The sequence below is a fragment of the Mastomys coucha genome, unplaced genomic scaffold (genome assembly GCF_008632895.1).
Source record: "Mastomys coucha isolate ucsf_1 unplaced genomic scaffold, UCSF_Mcou_1 pScaffold19, whole genome shotgun sequence".
Taxonomy (NCBI): domain Eukaryota; kingdom Metazoa; phylum Chordata; class Mammalia; order Rodentia; family Muridae; genus Mastomys; species Mastomys coucha.
Window position 1 is genome coordinate 19,574,152 of NW_022196901.1, and position 13,255 is coordinate 19,587,406.

Here is a 13,255-nt window from a genome sequence, read left to right on the forward strand (position 1 = left end):
AAAAAAAAAAAAAAAAAAGAGTTGCCTTGGTCATAGTGTCTGTTCACAGCAGTAACATCCTAACTAAGATACATATACACAAAAATAAACAACAAACCCAAAACATAACAACTCCCCCAAACAAGTAAATTCCTCCATTTCTCTCTCTCCCTCCCCCCCCTCTCTTTCTGCGCTGCTATCCCCCTACTCCCTCTCAATTAAACCTCTTGCACGTGGAACTGTCTGGGCCTGGTGATACCTACAGACGTGTCCCGTGGGCAGGGTGCACGGTCACGTGGAGCAGCCCCTGGGACCACAGCCGCTGCCACCATGGCTGGGACGCAACCGCTGCTCAGCAGCTACTCCGCCTTTCCAGCTCCCGCTGCTCTGCCACTACTCTGCCTTTCCTGCCGCCGCCACAGCTGCTACTTCCAGCCCCATCATCGCCACAGTGGCTGCTATCGGCATGTCCTGCTCCACACAGAGACCACGGGGAGTGGAGGAGCAGTCCCAGCACTGCCAACCAGCCCCCTCACCTGGCAACTGCTCATCGCTTCTCGCTGGGAACACCATACAACGCGGGACATAACCACGTGAACTGTACCCCACTCAGGCACCATTCAGTTCCATGTTTTTCATTTACCAGACTGCTCATAACCAGCCGCACAGACACCGGCATATTAATTAAAAGGATTAGTCAGGGGGAGGACCTCCAACTTTCCAGATAGGGTCTGGCCAACCCTCCCTGGAAACTACAGAGTATAGCCCCTCCCCCCTTGCATATGCATTAGGACGTTCTGCCACTGGGTACCCCTCCCTCGGAGGTAACTTTCGCTCCTAATAATTTCTCACCAGGCTCTCTACAGCCGTCAAACTCCTGGATCCAGGGTGAGTTACTTTCCCACGCAGGCCGCCGGCCCTGCTAGATTGCCACTAGGGTTTCTCGTGACGACTTGAACCACTAGCTTTGGCTGTTAATTTTTCTTGGTGCTTGGATTGTTCTCAGGACGCTGGTATGAACATCCAACCACCCCCCAATGGGTTCCAGAATGTCTTCGACCAGTTTCTCCAGGCACCCCACTGGGATGTCTCCTGGAAAATCTCAAATCTTTAAAGCTTACGCCTGATTTGAAGGCATCAAAATTAATATATCTCTGCAATAAGGTCTGAGTTAAATATCAACTAGATGGGAATTCAAAGTGGCCACTTAATGGCACTCTAGACCCAGCTATTTTAAGAGATCTTAATACATACTGTCAGCGAACTGGTAAATGGAAGGAGGTTCCCTATGTTCAAGCATTCATATATCTCCGTTCCAATCCCTCCTTGTGTTCTTCTTGTTCCCCAACCCAACTTCTCATAGCCATGAAGTCTACACAACCTCAACTTTCTCTAGATAACTCTACAATGCAAGATCCAGCTAATGAACCACCCCCTTTTCGTCGTAATCCTGTCCCCTCGCCGCCAAAAGCCCAAACTGCTGTCCCAGTTTCTCCTCCTCACCAGGATGCTCCAGAGCCTGCTAGCTCTCCCTCTCTAGAACCCTCCACTTCTGTGCCAGATGTGGGCCGCTCCAAATGCCCCACATTGGCACCTACCTTCACTCCTCCTGTCACCCGCTCTAAGACTGCAGCCAAACCTTCAAGTCCCTCCTCTCCAAAGACACCTGACCCAGCGACCATCCTACCTCTATGGGAAGTTGCTGGAGTGGATGGGCTCGTCAGAGTACATGTTCCGTTCTCCCTTAGTGAACTTTCCCAAACAGAAAACAGGCTGGGATCCTACACTTCTAACTCTTCTATATGATCCTTACTAACAACTTCCTGAAGAACACAGGTGAGTATGGGAAGAGGTGAGAGTACATGCAGACAGGATTCACCAGACAGACAACACATACCCAATTGGCTCTGAGATAGTTCCAGAACAAGATCCTCAGTGGAATTACAATTCTGCAGGTGGTATTTTAGCCAGAGACAGGTTGATCACATGCCTTCTGGCTGGTCTTAGAAAAGCGGCCTTAAAGCCCGTAAATTTTGAAAAACTCCAAGAGCTTGTCCAGGACAAACAAGAGAATCCATCTCAATTTTTAGAACGCCTTACGAAGGCTTTATTACAACATACCAATGTGGACCCTGACAACTCAGAAGGTAAGCAACTTCTGATGACCTACTTCTCCCAGAGCTACCCCGACATAAGAGCTAACCTTAAAAAACTAGAGATGGGACCCTTAACTCCACAGGCAGAAGTCTTAGCGTTGGCCTTCAAAGTGTACCATGGAAGAGATGATAGGATCTGCAAACAGAAATACCATATGCTGGCAAAGGCTGTCCGACCAGCCCCAGCCACTACCCTGGACTCATGGTCTCCTAAGACTCAGAGACCACCAGGCACCTGCTATAAATGTGGTAGAAAAGGTCATTGGGCAAAATCATGCCCTAACTTTCCCAAGCCAAGAGGGCCATGCACCTAGGTGCCATCAAGAGGGACAATGGGCTGCTGATTGCCCTCATGTTACGCAAAACAAAGGGACATCACTCCCAGATAACCCTCCAACTGATCTCCTAGGCTTGGCTATGGCTGACTGAGGAGGCTCGAGCTCCCCTGACCCGACTACTGCCATCACTAGCAGGGAGCCCAGGGTAAATATTGTAGTATATGAGTGGTCCATTTCTTTCCTCTTGGACACTGGAGCCACTTACTCAGTACTGACAGAGTTTTGGGGGCCCACTTCTCCTTCTGGTTCTCCTATTGTCGGGGTAGGAGGACAACCTTACTTCCCTCTTCAGACCCCACCACTTAGCTGCATTTTTAAGGGTGTACCTTTCACCCATTCCTTCTTGGTAGTGCCAACATGTCCTGTACCCTTATTGGGAAGAGATCTTCTGACTAGGCTGGGAGCCTCTATTTCCTTTGCTTGCCACATTTGCCTAAACCCAGGCTCGCCAGCGGTTCCCCTGCTCCTTCTCCTAGCCAAGCCACCTACTAACACTACCATGTTATTTCCTTTACTAGCTTCTCAGGTAGATCCCCGAGTCTGCGACGTCCAGAACCCCTCTGTTGCTAAACACCATTCTCCTGTTGTCATCCAATTTCTAGACTCTACCAGGTACCAAGCTCAATCCTTTCTCTCTCTACAGCCTACTCCTGAGGACTTAAGCTTCTTAAAATCTATCACTGCTGCTTGCAAATTCTGTCAGAAGTCTGACCCCAAATGTGGGCATTTGGAGTGGCCCACAGCTGGCACAGAAGAAGGGGAGGTGTCTGGAGAGGCAGAGCTAGCAGGCTCTGGGGCATTCTGGTGAGGAGGAGAAACTGAGGCTGCAGTTTGGGTTTTCGGTGGTGTGGAGACAGGTCTGTGGTGAAACGGGGGTGCTTCATTAGCTGGATCTAGCATTGTAGCATCATCTAGAGGAGCTTGTGTAGATTTCATGGCTAAGAGAAGTTGGGTTGGGGAACAAGAAGAGCACAAGGAGGGATTGGAATAGAGATAGATAAATGCTTGGACATAGGGAATCTCCTTCCATTTACCAGTTCGCTGGCAGTATGTATTAAGATCTCTTAAAATAGTTGAATCTAGGGTGCCATTAAGTGGCCATTTTGAACTCCCATCTAGTTGATATTTGATCCAGATCTTATTGCAGAGATATATTAATTTTGATGCCTTCAAGTCAGGCATTAGCCTTAAAGACTTGAGATTTTCCAGGAGAAATTCCTGTGGGGTGCCTGGACATATGATCAAAGACATTCTGACACCCATTGGCGGGTAGTTGGACTTTTCGTACCAGCATCCTGAGAACAATCCAAGAACCAAAGAGTTAACAGCCAAAACTAGTGGTTCAAGTCGTCATGAGAAACCCCTAGTGGCTACCCAGCAGACCCTGTTGGCCTGCTGTGGAAAGCAACCCACACTGGATCCAAGGATTTTTCAGCTGCTAGAGCCCAGAGGAAAAAATTGGGAACGACAGTTGCTTTGGAGGGAGGGGCAACCAATGGCAGAAGTCCTAAGATGTATGTCAACTGAGAGGCTTGACTGTAAACTCAGTGGTTCCCAGAGAAGGCTGGCCAGGCCTTATCTGGAAATTTGGAGGTCCTCCCCTTGACTGATCCTATTAATTAATATGCCAGTGTCTATGCGAGAATTATAGCGGACTAGTAAATGGAAAACATGGAACTGAACTAAGTGTGGACCCGAGCAGAGGCTAACCCCCTTTGATAGACCAGGCAGGGCATGGCTCACATGGTAGCAGTTTGTATGTCCCGCGGTTCATGGCTGCTGCAGCTATGGTTCTGGCTGCAACTTGGTGGTGGTGTCTTCAGCAGCAGGAGCTTCCATGATGAAAGCCTGCGATTGTTTTAGCCACCAGCTGAGGGGGCCTCGCACTCATGTATTGATGGCAGCCGCAGTTGCCGGTGCTGCAACCGATCCACGTGGTCATGACCTCTGTCCACCTTGCTGCAGGGTAGTGGAGCAGGTGCTGGCTGATGTGAACCGCCAAATCCCGGGTTTCGGCACCAAATGATGTGTTAAAATGGTGGGTCACGTCAGAACATACCACACACTAGGCCCAAAGAGTTCCACAGGTAAGAGGTTTAATTGAGAGGGAGAGAGGGGGACAGTAGCTCGGAAAGAGAGGAGGGGAAGAGAGAGAGATGGAGGAATGTTTCCCGTGTATATATATGGGTTGTGACGTAACGGCCACAGGTAAAGGTGGGAGGTGAGCCCAATGGATTCTGGGAATATGGTGGCTGTTGCCCTGGCAACAGGTCTGTGGACCCGCCAATGCATCACAACAGGCTTGGGATGCCCTGATGCTAACCTAGGGAGCCCACCAAACCAGCCAATCTGTATTGGGATCTTATATGTTTAGAAGAGACCATATCTCAGTGGGGTGTGATGGTGCACACTTCTGATTAGACAGTGAGTTCCAGAGCTGCAGAGTGAGGACCTGTCTCAAACCAAAACCAAAACCAAATAATAAACATCCAAAAAAGAAAAAAGAAAAGGAAGAAACCCACAAACCAACCAAAATCCAAAAAACAAACAAGAACAACAACTAGAGAGAGACTATATCTCTTCACACTTCTGGTTTTTTTGAAAGATTTATTTATTATTATAAATAAGTACACTGTAGCTGTCTTCAGACATACAAGAAGAGGGCATCAGATCTCATTACAGGTGATTGTGAGCCACCAAGTAGTTGCGGGGACTTGAACTCAGGACCTTTGGAAGAATAGTCAGCACTCTTAACTGCTGAGCCATCTCACCAGCCCCACTTCTGTTGTTTATAAGTGATCTAATCCTTAGGAAGTGGGGTGAGGCTATAAATCCTCAAAACCCCCCAGTAAAATACTTCTCCAGGTAGAAGGCCACGATTCTAAAGGCTCTATAATCTCTCTGTGTGGGGCCATCAACTACAGATCTAAATATTAAAATACATAAGCCCCTGGGAGGCATTTCTCACTGAAACCACACAGAAGGTATGATACTTCTGGCCTTTCCTTGACATTTAGCAGAGTGACAAAGTAGCAACCCTCCTTGGAAAGATAAGTTGGAGGCAAAACAGCCTGAATGTAATGTGGAAACTTTGTTGCCAGGAGAGGTAGCTTACACTTTGATCCTAGCACTTGGAGGCTGAGGCAGGAAGATTGCTTTTCATTCAAGGGCAGCTCTGGCTATCTGGTGAGCTCTAGGGTAGCCTGTGGAGGGTTTTATTTGTCACAAGAATAAAATAATCTGCTTTGTCTCATACTTTTGAAAAACAGGGCTATGCCTTAATCATTATGCGAAGTTGACTGGTAAACCATTTTTAGGGCAGAAATGGCCTAAGCAATGATTTCAGTTTAGAGCAAGATAACTTAGAGGCTGCAAGCACTTGCAATGGAGTTGGATGAGCTCCATTCCTGGAACCCACAGAGGACAGAAAAAACTGCCTCCCAAAAGTTGTTCTATGACCTCCATCCAAACACACAGACATAGACACACACACAGACACACACAGATATACACATAGATACACACACAGAGACAGATACATACACACACACAACCATATACACCATAATCCATCCATCCATCCATCCATCCATTTATCCATCCGTCCATACATACATACATGAGAAATAATTAAGTTTCTTTTCTGTCACTAAAAGTTTGTACACTCTTGCACAAGGTTCTTCAATTCTCTGCATCTCTAAGGCTGCCCTCAGGACCTTCTGTCTCCTTTTCTCCTTTTCTCCCTTTCTCCTTTTCTGCCTTCTGGATGAGATGCTGGCTGTGTCCTCAAAGTGGCAAGGTGGAAGTAAACATCAGGACAGGTTGAGGGAACCAGTGAAAGAAACCTCATCTTTGGCATATGCTGCATGCCATGTATTCTTTAATGTAGCTCCAGCCAAAGCTTTGAATCCTATGGAAAGAGCAGTTTTCCTCTGATGGTACTGGGGGAGAGTTAACTACCTCAAAACATGGCAATCTGAACAGGAGTCCCCAGTGTTTCCCTGAATTAAAGGCTGACCTAGCCAGTACCTCCAAAGCTTGACCCTCAGGGAGGTGGCTCAAAGAGGAGAGAACTAACTAACGGTAGTTAAGAGCCAAGAGAGAAATAGCCAGCTGGAGGGCACCAGTGGCGACCATCAGAGCAGCTCTTGGCTACAGGAAGCAGCTCAGGATCTGTGCAGAGCTAGCTGCTTCACGTTTCCATTGTTAGCTGGATGTGAATGTGACCCAGCCAGGGTCAAACAAAGATATGTGTGTGTATAAAAACATGTATATACACACACACATATACACATGTCGGTACATATGTATGTATATGTACACATATATGTATGTATATGTACATATGTTAGTTAGATTCCAGTGTGGGTCCCCCACTCGCAAAGAATCAGGAGGGAGATCGCTGCAAATTACATGAGGTTTTTATTGCCAGTATACTGGGGCCGTCCTGTATTTAGAGCAAAGGCGACCCCCAGGAACAAAAGCACACACTTTTTATACCTTCCCAGTACATAGGTTTACAGCATGAGTTGGTTATCTCTCATTGGTGGAGCCCATTGCCTTTTGTTCTCATTGACCTTTATGCCCCCGGTGAGGGGGAGATACCGATTGCACGTAGGAGGGGTGGGAGGAGATCCACCCTCCCAGGGGACATTTTCTGGAACCGAGCATTTCTTGGAGATGGGTGTTTGCTCTGTAAACCTTTCTGAAGCTCTGTTTTTAGGCAAAATGGACATTCCCTTACTCCTTGGTATTTTTATGAGGTGTCCCTATTTGCTCAATTCTTACACATATATGTGTACACATATACATACATACATATATATATGTGTCTATGTGTGTGTGTGTATTTTTTGGGGGGGGGAGGAGAAAAGATCTCCCTGTATAGTCTGGGGAAGTCTGCAACTCATTTCATAGCCTAAACTGGTTTGGAATTTATGGTACCTTCCTGCCTCTGCTTCCAGAGTGATAGGGTTACAGCAGTGTGTTACCATGCCCTGTAAGGACAGTCAGTTTCTAAGGTGATCTGTGGCCTACTCAACTCTGTTCCAGCAGATGAGCTATGTTGGCTGGCACAGGCTCTCAGAGGAATTGAGTGGTAGGCATGAACTGTCGGCTGTGGAAGCAGGGTGAAAGCTGGAGGACTCAAGGGAGATAGAAGCCAGGCAGTGCCAGCAGCCATGCAATAGAGACAGCAGCCAATAGGGACCCTGTGATGAGTTGCAGAGGAGCAAGATTAGGGGGTACACTGGCCACCTGCTGCTGTTCTAGGGGAACCCCAGAGTAAGGCAGAAGCACTGTGTGAAGGTTCTCAGCAGCCTCCCTTCCTAGTCTATGTCCATGGGACAAGTCCAGGAAAACTCTTACAAAAGAAAGCATATAATTAGGGTTGGCTTACAGTTTCAGAGGTTAGTCCATTATTATTATGGCAGGGAACAGAGCAGCATGCTCATAGGTGCTAGAGTAGTAGCTGAGAGCTGTAATCCTGACCTGGAGGCAGAGAGAGAGAGAGTGAGAGAGAGAAAGAGAAAGAGAGAGAGAAGAGAGAGAGGAGAGAGAGAGACAGAGAGACAGAGACAGAGAAAGATAGAGAGACAGAGAGACAGAGACAGAGACAGAGAGACAGAGAGAGAGAGACAGAGAGACAGAGAGAGAGAGAGAGACAGAGAGACAGAGAGAGAGAACAAACATGCTCCCGTCAAAGCCCACTCCCAGTCACACACTTTCTCCAGCAAGACCATACTTCTGGATCCTTCTAATTCTTTCAAACTGTTCTACTCCCTGGTGACTAAGCATTGAAATATATGCACCTATGGGAGCCATTCTTATTCACACCAGCACAGCAGGCCAGTGGTGCAAAGTGAGGTCTCCAGTCTCCTCAAGTTGTTGCTTCCTCTGAGTAAGGACCTGCCACTAAGGCCACCCACCAGTCTGCAGCTACCTCTCAGGACTTAGGAGACCAGGGCTCCCTTTGCTTTCAAGATGGCTGGTTCCATTAGTGACTCTTGGAGTCCCTGATCAAGTGCTGGCCTTTGTCAGTGCTGGTGCTTTATCAGAGTCCATGCTCGGTGATATGGTATGTGGGCCAGCTTGTAACAGCCAGCACTGCTATGGGTGGGTAATTGTGCGTATAACATTGGAGACATCCTAGGAGCTATATGGATCCATTAATTTATGCTGTTTCTAGTGTTGGGGCTGGAACCCAGAGCCTCTTGTGTGCTGAGCTATACTGCCAGTCTTATTACTTTTAAAATTTTGGATTGTAGTTCATTGTTTGTTGTAATAACTGCCAACATTTTTGCAACTCTTTTTTTTTTTTTTAACTCATGAACTCTTGTATTAGGTCATTTGGCTTCAAATAGAGTGAAGTGTGAGCACAGGCTGTGGATGCTGACTCATGGTCACAGGAGGCCTGTGGTCGAGCAAGGGCTGACCTCAGTGTTCGAGCAAGGGCTGACCTCAGAGTCGGGCTTTCTCAGGGCTCTTGCTCACAGTGAGTGTATATCATTAGTACTTTTGTAGGATGTATTTTAGAGTTTTTCTTATGAGACAGGCTCTTGCTCTATAGCCCAGGATAGCCTCAAACTCACAATTCCCCTGCTTCAGATGCCAAGTGCTGTGATTTTATGAGTGCACATGCGCTTTTAATAATTTCATACTCATAATTGAGAACTCCATGGCTTCCAAAAGGTTGCACGCCAATCATTATTTTGTTTTTTTGAGAAAAGATATCATGTACTTTAGGTGGAATTCGAGCTCAATCTGTAGCTGAGGCTGACCTCAAACTCTTTTTCCTTCCTCCTTTACCTCTCAAATGCTGGGATTATGGCTATGGGATACCACACCCAACATAAATAGAATCTTCTATTAGTCCAGATGGGCGTCTAAATTTTATAGAAAAAGCTTGAGATGGTGGTGGTGCATGCTTTTAAACCCAGCACTGAGGAGGCAAAGGGCAGGCAGACCTCTGTTGTGAGTTTGGGGCCAGCCTGGTTGATAGAACAAATTCCAGGGCTTTACAGAGAAACCCTATCTCAAAATACAATAACAAAGAAAACAAACAAACAAACAAAATCAAAAATCAACAAACCAAAAAACCCAAACAAAAGAGCTTGGGAGTAAAGGGACAATAAAATCTACAGGCTGACCCTCAGGCTGGACGAGAGGATGGCTCATCAGTCAAGAGCACTGGCTACTCTTTCAAAGGACTTGAGTTCTAGTCCCAGCACCCACATACCAGCTTGCAACTACCTATAACTCCAGCTCCAGGGGAACCAGTGCACATACATGTAGGCAAAACACTAATGCACATAAGATAAAAAACAAATCTCCTCCTGTTATTGCTTTAATAAACCTAAAAGACAATGCCCATATCTAGTCTCTCCTGGGAGCGCCTGGTGAGAACAGTGTCAGTCCCACACACAGCTAGGAACCCTCTAAGCTGTACCAAGCTAAGAGGTGAGGTTTGGAGTCTGGTGGAGTCCCTCACCTGTCAGCCCAGCCTGGAGGCAGAAAAGATTCAGGTCCTTGCCTGATCTCTCTCCTTGTCTCTCATCTTCTCCTAGGATTTCTGCCCACCCTACCCACACACTCTAGGAAGCTAGGACTTAAAGAATATCTCTCCTTATCCCATACCCACGAGGAGTGCAGCCACTTCCCACTCACCCAAGAGTTCATCTTCTTACTTAACAAAGACTGGAAAACTCTCCCTAGCTGTAACTTGAACCAGATACCATGCCTGTCCTGGGGAGAATGAGCCCGGCAGAGGACCGGCCGGCCTTTGACACTGCTGGACTGTGATAATTCTGTGCAAGGCAGATGTTTCCTGGTGTGATTATATCATCTCTGAAGAAGGCTCATTTTACTCCGCATTTCCCAGGGTGCTGCTCCTGGTGCCCCTGTGATGCCTGCTGTGTGAATTGCTGTGCTGGTGGAAACCCAGGAAGGGATGCACTGAGCCTGCTTACTCCTCAGCAGTATCTGCAAAAGCTACAAAGGAGCAGTCTTCACAAGGTGGCACAGGAATCTTCCGGAGTGTGCAGAGAATTCCAGAGAACAATGATGGAAAGAATTGCTTTCCAGTTACCTGAATCTGTTTGCTCTGTCCTGGACAGTCCCACCTATGGATGTCCCCAAATTCACTGTAGCTCTGTTCTTACCTTAGGAAGCATAGTAGATTCTTTTGTAGCCCTACATCCTCTCAGAGGTTATGTGTTTTTTTGTTGTTGTTATGTTCTGGGAGTGGAAAACTCCAAGCACCACCAGGAAGCTTGATTGATGGGAGTTGAACAGACCTAGCATTTCTGGGTTCTCCCTTTGGGTCCTTTCTATCCATGGCTGTGTAAGCTTCAAGCTGAGGGGTAGGAGCAACCCTGCTCACAGACTCATTTAATCCTAATTTGATTTTGAGAGAGAGTTTCTCAGGAGCAAAGCCAAGACAGCGTTGGTAAGAAATTCTGTACAGAAGACCTGCTGTCAGGACAGGTGACTATGACTTGAATAGTGTCTTTTCGTTTACTTATTATTTTTTATGTGCATTAGTGTTTGAGCCTGTATGTATGCCTGTGGGGGGAGGGTTCAGATCTTGGAATCATAGAGAGTTATAAGCTGCCATGTGCGTACTGGAATTTGAACCTTGGTCCTCTAGAAGAGTAGTCAGTGCTCTTAACCACTGAGTCATATCTCCAGCCCCAGATTGAATGGTGTTTTAGAATTGATAGGTATAGGGAAGATAGGAACAGTAGAGGTAAAATGAAACTGCCTGCAGTTTCATGAACGGGGTTCTCCTCAGTTAGGAGGGAATAAAGGACCTGAAAGAGAGGGTTTGAAATGCAAGAGAAAATGTGAAGCCAAGTTGTGTCCCAATCAAGGCTCCACTTTACTGAGAACTAACAAGGGTTTTTATAATCACAGGGGAAACTGAAAACAAGTCTCTGGATTAACTATAAAGAAAGTTCAGGTGCCAAAGTCTTCCAGGTTCAGAAGATCTTCAGTGGGCATGCTCAGACGATGGGTGTATTCAGGTGGTAGGCGTGGTCAGGCGGCTTCTTCAAAGACAAACAGTCAACAGAGAGCGTCTATCTTAGCTCTCAGGTGTTAGCCCTCAAACAGAGGCTGTCAGTCCGATAGATGACTGAAGTGAAGAGGGGATATAACAGTAAAACACAAAACCAATTTTGTCTAATGGCCACCTAGAGAGGACTGCACTCAACAAGTGATGGTACATAGTCAAGCAGATATTAAAAATGTATGGAAATTGCCAGGCAGTGGTGGCCCATGCCTTTAATCCCAGCACTTGGGAGGCAGAGGCAGGTGGATTTCTGAGTTTGAGGCCAGCCTGGTCTACAGAGTGAGTTCAAGGACATCCAGGGCTACATAGAGAAACCCTGTCTCGAAAACCAAAAAAAAAAAAAAAAAAAAAAGTATGGAAATTGACATTGTCCTGGACTAGAAAACAGGCCTCAACACATTTCCAAGAATTTCTGCCACTGACCACAGTCTTCTATCACATGCGATTAAGTTAGAAATCAATAACAAAAGCAGAATGAGAAGCCCTGACTTGTAGGAAATAGGAACTATCTGTCTACATAATTCATTGGTGAAAAAAAATCATAAGGGAAATTGAGGATTGTTAGACCTGGGTGATGCTGCAAATGACCATGGAAGTCAAAGCTGGTAGGGTGCATTGAAAGGGAACTTCTGGCAACTTCTTTTATATGTATATATGTGTGTATACATGTATACATGTATATATGTATACATATATGTATATGTATATATATACATATGCATATGTATATATGTATCTTTTATACATATATATGTATATATGATTTATTTATTTATTTTGAGTACACTGTCATTCTTTTCAGATGCACCAGAAGAGGGCATCAGATGCCATTTCAGAGGGTTGTGAACCACCATGTGGTTGCTGGGATCTGAACTCAGGTCCTCTGGAAGAGCAGTCAGTGCTCTTACCTGCCGAGCCATCTCTCCAGCCCTCTAGACAACTTCTTTAAGAAGTCAGCATAGAGACAGACATGCTCTGGGAAAGAGGATGGGAGGGGAAAACAGCTGAAATTACAAAGGCAGAAAGGAACTGCCCATGCCAGCAGCCCGCATTTGTTCTTGTTGAGCTAGGTGTCACTGTGGCTGTGGCTGAGGCCCGTTTGAGCTTTCTGATTGCTAGGTTACAGGCCTACACCACCATGTTGGCCTTGGTAGTGTTAATAAGGCACTGTGCTAATTTTGGATATTATTTTGAAACAGAGCCTCATGTAGACTTGGGTGGCCTAAAACTTGCTATATAGCTGAGGCTGGTCTTGGCCTGATCCTTCTGCCAAGTACTTGGATTATGGGTGTACACTGGTGGCTTTGGATCTCAGCTCTGATTTCAATTTCAAGAACCTGCCTTAAGGCGGATTTCTGAGTTCAGGGCCATCATAGTCTACCAAGTGAGTTCCAGGACAGCCAGGGCTACACAGAGAAACTCTGTCTCGAAAAAACAAAAACAAAACAAAACAAAACAACAACAACAAAAAGAACCTGCCTCAATGAATAAAGCAAGGCGTCACTGATGAAAATTCCTGACTTCAGCCTGAGGGTCCACACACCCAAATCCATAGATACATGGAAATAAGCATATGTACATGTACACACAATACACATGTGCAAATTATGAAAAGGGAAAAAAGAAAGAGGAGAAGAGGAAGGAGAAGAAGAAGAAGGAGGAGGAGGAGGGGGAGGAGGAGGAGGAGAGGAGGAGAAGGAGGAGGAGGAGGG